The sequence below is a fragment of the Emydura macquarii genome, unplaced genomic scaffold, assembly GCF_026122565.2.
Source record: "Emydura macquarii macquarii isolate MOO-44397 ecotype Brisbane River unplaced genomic scaffold, CSIRO-AGI_Emac_v2 contig_729, whole genome shotgun sequence".
Taxonomy (NCBI): domain Eukaryota; kingdom Metazoa; phylum Chordata; order Testudines; family Chelidae; genus Emydura; species Emydura macquarii.
In genome coordinates this window covers 689064-696516 of record NW_027130866.1, presented here as the reverse complement: position 1 = coordinate 696516, position 7453 = coordinate 689064, and the positions used below count along the sequence as shown (strand labels likewise).

At 48.9% G+C, this 7453-nt stretch overlaps 1 protein-coding gene across 5 annotated transcripts in view; it reads left to right on the top strand.

Annotated features, from left to right (window-relative positions):
- Positions 1–4750: 4750 nt before the first annotated feature.
- Positions 4751–7453, top strand: part of ATP13A3 (ATPase 13A3) — a 107383-nt gene continuing 104680 nt past the window's right edge. For all 5 annotated transcript variants that reach the window (XM_067542820.1, XM_067542817.1, XM_067542821.1 and 2 more), the window contains exon 1: positions 4751–5193. The gene's annotated coding sequence lies outside the window, so the exon portion shown is untranslated. The remainder of the gene's footprint in view (positions 5194–7453) is intronic.

The following is a 7453-nucleotide window of genomic DNA, read 5'->3' as shown; positions in this document are numbered from 1 at the left end:
CAGGCAGTGACAAGGTTAGGACTGTCTTTGTAGGAAAAGAGCCAAAAAAACCTTTAAGCATGGCAAACATATTTAGTAATAACACCCCGTTTAACTAGAGTCATGAATCAATTCAGATTATTTACAGACCAGATTCAGATGGGAAGGTATGTGAATCTACAATCATAATATCCAAGGGAAGTCCATGAATTCTGCAAATAGCCATTGGATTTGGTGTAACAAGCCTGCTATAGTTATTTTTATGTTCTGTCCACAAACTGTTTGCCTGCTCCCATGTATGTGTGGATTGAAATGTAAAGCAAGATCTCTAGGCAATTATACTGACTGTGAACATCCATAACATTTAGAAAAGTAATGACAATAATGAATTTTGTGTTATATGGTTCATTTCCTCATGTTAATGAGTCCCATGCTGAGCTGCTGAAATGTGGACTGAATCATACAACTGAGCTGCATGGCTAGTTTTCCTCCTACCATTGCCACTGGCTTTCTTCCTTGTTCCTGCCACACTGAGCCAACCCAATACCTTATACTTTAAAAGCAGTCCTGAGTTAAAAGGAAAGGTCAGTAACTGGTTAAAAGACAGGCAAAAAGGGGTAGGAATAAATGGTCTGTTTTCAGAATGGAGAGAGGTAAAAAGTGGTGTTCTTGAGGTATCTGTTGCGGGAGCAGTGCTGTTCAACATCACAAGTGATCTGCATAGGCATGCACAGCACACTTCATTAGGGTGTGCACACTTCATTAGGGTGTGCACACATTACCTAGGAGATTTTACCTGCCGCCGAAAACCATCCTTATGTTTGGCGGCAGCTCGCATCGCGCGCCAGGTCCTTCCCCGCCGCCGAAAAAACTGCCGGCGTTCTTATTTTCGGCGGCAGCTCGTGGCACCGGTCATGTCATTCCCTGCTGCCAGAAAAACTGCTGGCGTACTTATTTTCGGCAGGTATCTCGAGCCCTGCATTCGGGTGTGCCACCCCATGCACACGCCTATGCTGATCTGGAAAAAGGTATAAATGGTGAGATGGCAAAATTTGCAGGTGATACAAAATTGCTCAGGATAGTTCAGTTCACAGGAGACTGCAAAGACTTACAAAGGGATCTCATGAAACTGAGTGACTGCATCAAAATGGAAGATGAAATTCAATGTTGATAAATGCAAAGTAATGCACATTAGGAAACATAATCCCAACTATAAATACTTATTAGAATTTGCTATGGATTGAAAAATATGAAGAGTAATTAGCTTTTTATTTGTAATAGACTAAAGGAATTTCGATGGAGAACGATGTCTAAAAGTAATTCTCTTCACTGCTGTCATCACCAATGGTTAAAGAGAACTTCTTTTTAACACCAATAACTTTATAAATACAGTTATTTTTAAGGACCACTCAGTCCCTGCTGAGGTGCTTCGGGACCATTACAATCATCAAACCTGACATCTTGCATAACGCTGGCCAAAACACCCTATCAAATAATTTTGGCATCAAATTAATTAATTTATGTGTCTGATAATTCTGTTCTTTACTATAGTTTACAAGTTACTATAGTTTCAAGCAATTTGCCTTGTACTGAAGTTAGGCTTACCAGCCTGTAATTGCCAGGATTGTTTCTGGAGCCTTTTTAAAAAATTGGGTTCACATTATCTATCATCCAGTCATCTGGTACAGAAACTGATTTAAATGATAGGTTACATACCACAGTTAGTAGTTCTGCCATTTTGCATGAGTTCCTTCAGAACTCTTGGGTGAATACCATCTGGTTCTGGTGATGTATTGCTGTTTAATTTATCAATTTGTCCCAAAACCTCCTCTAATGACACCTCAATCTGGGACAGTTCCTCAGATTTGTCATCTACAAAGAATAGCTCAGGTGTGGGAATCTAGTTTCTCTGCAGTAGCTTTATCTTCCTTGAGTGCTCCTTTAGCATCTTGATCACCCAGTGGCTCCTCTGGTTGTTCAACAGGCTTCTGATGTATTTAATACATTTTTTTGCTGTTACTTTTTGGGTCTTTGGCTAGCTGTTCTTCAAAGTCTTTTCTGACCTTCCTAATTATATTTTTTATATGTCACTTGCCAGAGTTTATGTTCAGCCATGGTGGCACTTTTTGGGTCCTTTTACTGTGTTTTTTAATTTGGGGATATACATTTAAATTGAGCCTCTGTTATGGTGTCTGTAAAAAGCTTCCAGGTGCCTTGCAGGGATTTCACTTTTGGCACTGTACCTTTTAATTTCTGTTTAGCTAAATTCCTCCTGCACATCCACTAATGTTATATATGCCATCATGTGCCAGCAATGCCCCTCTGCCATGTACGTTGACAAACTGGACTATCACTACGCACAAGGATAAATGGACACAAATCAGACATAAAAAATAACAACATCCATAAACCAGTGGGAGAACACTTTAATTCCCCAGGGCATTCTGTCTCTGACCTGAAAATTGCTGTACTTCTCCAAAAAAACTCCAAAAACAGACTTCAAAGAGAAACTGCTGAGTTAGAAATGATCTGCAAACTTGAGACATTCAAACGGGGTTTAAACAGAGACTTGGAGTGGCTGTCTCACTACGGAAGGTAAATTACTTTGCTCACCCATTCTCACCTCCTACTCAAGGGTCGTCATTAGATCTTAAGTAGGTCTTAGGTCTCCACCTCCCCCATTGCTCTCAATGCACCTGGATATCTATAAGATGTCTCTGTGTTACCTATTTTCTGTATTACTGCATCTGAAGAAGAGAGCTGAAGTCTCTCGAACGCTTATGCCTGCAACTATTAAACGTGTTAGTCTTTAAAGTGCCACCGAACTCTCCTTGTTTTTCCTCATTTTAGTGTCGTGTGCCTTTCTGTAATTAAATGCTACTGCGGTGGGCTGCTTGGGTGTGTCTCCCCTTCTCCCCCCGCCCGCTGTTGAACTTTATTCCGTTACGGTCACCGTTCCCGAGCGGTTCCCGCTCTGTTCGGCTCTTGGACCAGATCCGGGGCTGCGTTTAGGACTAAGTCAAGAACTGCCTCTGTCCCGGTGGGTGCCAGGCTAGCGCTCCAAGAAGCCGGGGTTAATAAGGGCACCAGACAGGGTCTCCCGCACCCGCCCTGCGGCGCCGTGTGCCGGTCGCTGCGGGGCTAGCTGGCGTGCCCCGTTGTGACAGGTTCTACCACAGGTACCGCCTCGCCACGCTCCCCGCCCGCCGGCGGCTGTCCGCCCGCTCGGGGCTAGCGCCGCCCGGCTCCAGCCCTGCTCCGCAGCGAAGGGACCAGCCCGCCGCGAGTGCACGGCGCGGCCGGGTCCGGGTCCGGGTCCTGGCCTGGGCTCCCGGCTTCCCTGCGCACACAGCGCCCCCCCCGCCCAGCTCGGCGGCCCGGCCCAGCGCTTGCGCCCAGCGAGGACCCCCAGCCCCCGAGGCCCGTTCTCAGTAGCGGTCCGGGTCCGGGGCCCTCACCGCCCCTCAGCACCTGCCGGCCCCCTCGCGCGGCCCTCTGCCCCTCCCCCCTCGCGCGGCCCTCTGCCCCTCCCCCCTCGCGCGGCCCTCCCTCAGCTCAGCGCAGCGCAGCTAAGCCGCCCCCCGGGCCGGGCCGGGTCGCCATAGGGACTAGTGGGGGGAGGGGGCTGACTGGGGGGCCGGCCGGCCCCGCCCCCAGGAGATAAGGCGAGACGTCACATCCGGGCGGCCCTCTCCACTCCCCCCCTCCGCCGCCTGCGCGCGGAGCCGGTTGGAAGCGGTTCCGCCTCCCGCCCGCCCGCCTCACAGGAGCGCGGAGCGCGGCCCGCCCGGCTCGCGCCGCCGGGGCCATGGGGCTGAGCTAGGGGCGCCGCGCCGCCGGGTGAGTGAGTAACGGAGGGAGTGAGGGGCCGGGCCGGGCCGGGCCGGGCGGGACGGGCCGGGGGCCGCGCTAGGCTGCGCTGCGCTGAGCGGCGCTGCGGGGCCGGCCGGCCGGCGCGGGCACGCGTGAGGCGAGGAGTGCGGTAGGGCTAATGCCTCGGGCCGGGCCGCGCCGCGCCGGGCCACACGCGCCGCCGCTCCCGCCACGTGCCCCGGCGCCGCCTGGGTGGGCCCCGCTGTCCTGCCCTCCCGGGCTGCCGCGCCCTGTCCCGGCCCGCCGGAGGGCTGGGGCGCGGCGGGGGCGGGGCGGGGCGGGCCCCGCTCTCCCTGCGGGTCGGGCTCTCCCACCCCTGCCTGCCGCCGTGGGGCCGGACCTTCGCCCGCACCGGGCCCCAGCCACCCACGTGGGTTTGTTTTGCTCGGCCGGGCCGTGTCGGGGCCGAGCGGAGTCGCTGCCCGCGTGGGCCCTGTGCGCTGCCGGCGGGGCTGCAGCCCGCTCCCTGCCCTCGCTTCGCCTCTGCGCGGCCGGGCAGGTGCCGCCGCCCCCCCAGTGCCGGACGGACGGACGGACACCGGGCGAGGCGGGGCAGGGCAGGTCCGGTCCGCGACCAGCCATTGCCTTCGCCGCTGCCTGCAGAGCCACGTCCCCGGCGGTGCCGGCGTGCCCGCCGTGCGTGTGCTGCCCGCACTCCCATCCGACGGGCAGCCCGTGCACACGGACCTGCCGTGAGTCACACGGATTCGGTTACTCGCCTTCATTCAGAAAACGCAGCTGCGAACATGTCGCTGGGCAGGGCGGGTCTTGTTCCACCTGCATCTGCCTCCCCCTGGCAAGAGCCCGTCTAACTGTGGTTAGTCCTGCAGCCCTGGTACTGGCACCACACTTATCCGTTCTTGGTGTGAGTGTGTGTGCTCTTGCGGTCGTTAGACTGGCAGTATTATTGACAGCCTCTACACGAGAACGTTTGACAGCTTCGGAAGGGGTGTTTGGGTTTATGTTCAACGGGAATATCTGTTGGTAAGTGGCTGTTGTAATACAAATAGTACTGTTTTCAGTACACGGCACCTTCCTCTAGTTGTGGGCAATAACTATCCTATTTGTTGGGGGATCTTCTGAGTCACAATAGTGACACTAAAGTCCCAAAATCAAATTATAGTCTTAGTTTCTGAACATTTAAGGGTACACATAAATATTTTCCAGTTTTTAAAGAAAAATATTTTTAATGCTTTTCTTTCCCACTTTTTTGTTATCTTTTTGTTTTTATATTTGTTTTAGGCGGTCCCCTCCTACTGTCATCTGAGTTTTCTCATCACTTACTTGCCCTGCCCCAGCCCAACCGTCTGAATTTTAGCTACATTTCAAAGGACTATATAGGTAACACACAGACATAGGAACCTTTGGGATTTCAGTTCTGGTGAAGGATGATGGGAATCCTGTGTATTTCCCAGCCTCCTTGCATTTTGCCACTCAAGTGAGAGAATTTCACAGAATCAGCCTATAGCAATAGTTCTTGCTCCTCATCATCACTTTGACTAGAAGAACTGCACTACAGACTGTGTTAGATTTACTTACCTTTGGAATGTAACCTAATTTAAATTTTAATTAAATACCAAACCTATTTTTCTGTTACATAGGTGTAAAAGTGACCTTTCCAATTGGTACATTCAGCCAGTAGGAATGCTTTTATGGAACCTATGGAATGAGGCAGGGTGGAATGATTTAAATCAAGGTGATGATTTAAATCAGGGGTCCCAACCTTTGAGTGAAACTAGTTAACAGCCCTTCCCTCCACCGGCTATAAACACATATGAGTAATAATAACACTAAATTACGTAAATGTACTACTAATAAATTACTCTTACCTGAGTAAGAAGCTAAGCCTTCCCTGGCACAGCTGCCACCGTACGCCCTGTGTGGACCCGCCTCATCCCATTCCCCGTGGACAGAGGGTAATGGAGGCAGTGGGTGCTGGTGAGCTGGCCGGCACTGCTCCAGGCCCCCACTGGCAGAGGGCTGCTCCACTCTGGCTGGGCGCCAGGCCCGCTTGGGGGTGCAGGGGAACTGCTCTTCTGCTTTAGTTGGTGTGGAGCTCAGGGCTGCTGTGACCAGCTGGCACGGTGCTCGGGGGGCTAAATTACCTCAATATTACTGAAGCCTCACGTACCCCTGTAATTTTCGATGCCCCCCTCAAGGGGGTCGCACACTCCAGTTTGGGAATCATTGATTTAAATTACTAAATGGAAAGCCTTGATTTAAATTATCTGTTTTAATGAACATTTCCATTTAGACGTCCATTATTTCAAAGAGAGGTGCCTTCTCATTCATTGATATAAACATTGAACTGTGTTAATTGGAATATAATTAAACACACACAATAGCATATTCAATGTATTTTTATTGAACAAAACAACCTTAAATGTGTTGGATACATAAACTTCTCTTATCCAAACATGTTTTACATTTACAACTAAATTATAATAAGTTTAGGCCACAACCTATGTGGTATTAAATTTGCATTTCATTTTTAACAGGTTTATTTAAAAAAAAAAAAAAGGTATAATTTAAATGATAAAAATCCAATTTAAATAAAAATCTGATTTTTTTTTTTTTTGGTTTAAGTGACTCTGCACTCTTAACCCTAGATAAACCTGATTTAGTGTTTAGCTCACTCTGTTGTAGATGAGAGAGAATTCTAGTGGTATTAACAAATCCGTTGCTTCTTGATCAAACTGCACCTTTATGTATAAATGAGCAATACTGCCTTCTAATAGTATGTACTTGTCACTTTCCTATGACATGAGGTACATTCTTACTGTTCAATAAAACCCCAATTCATACATGGGCAACCATGGTGTTGATAACTCTTGTAAGAAATGTATTCCCTGTAAGGAACCTTCATAACTGTTTGTTTTGATAGGATATTGGTCAGCTGAGTTTTTTAAAAACTCACCTGATCAAGTTTTCCAGTTGTATTTAGACCTTTCACTATTTACTTTTACATTTTTAAAAGCACTTATCCTGATTGGCCCCAAACATTTATATCATTGAAGTATATAAATCATGGATGATAATTCCAAACTGTAACCACTTGAACTCAGACTAAGCCCCAATAGCAACACCATAGCAAAACAACCTCTCTCAAACATCCACCCTCTATCCCTCAACCCATTTCCTTAGCAAAGGCCTGGGAATGAGCCTGACCTAAGCCATCTTCTGAAGGTCAATACATTGAGATTTTATCAGACCAAGGAGGAGATCATATTCAAGCATTGAGGACCCTTCAGAGGAAATGCCCAGCCACTTACACTTCATACCACCGCTGCTATTTGGTGTTGCTGCAGTATATCACAGGGCAGAGAGGAGCTCTTCAGTAGCTAGGTTCCAAACCAAGTTTAGGGCTTCGGGGGATCTAGTCTAACAATCTGAGCTCCATCTGGAAGCTAATTGGAAGCTAGTGCAGACTATGGCTGTAGCATGCTCTCACTGTGGATGGGCACTGGGCAGGCATGCCACTGCATTCTGCACTAAAGTGTGCTAAACACACATACCTCAGAAGCTTAGAGTGTTTGTACTTCAATAGTTCTTTCATCTTTTCTGTTTTGTTTTTTTTCTCAGAACAAATGCCAAATCTTAT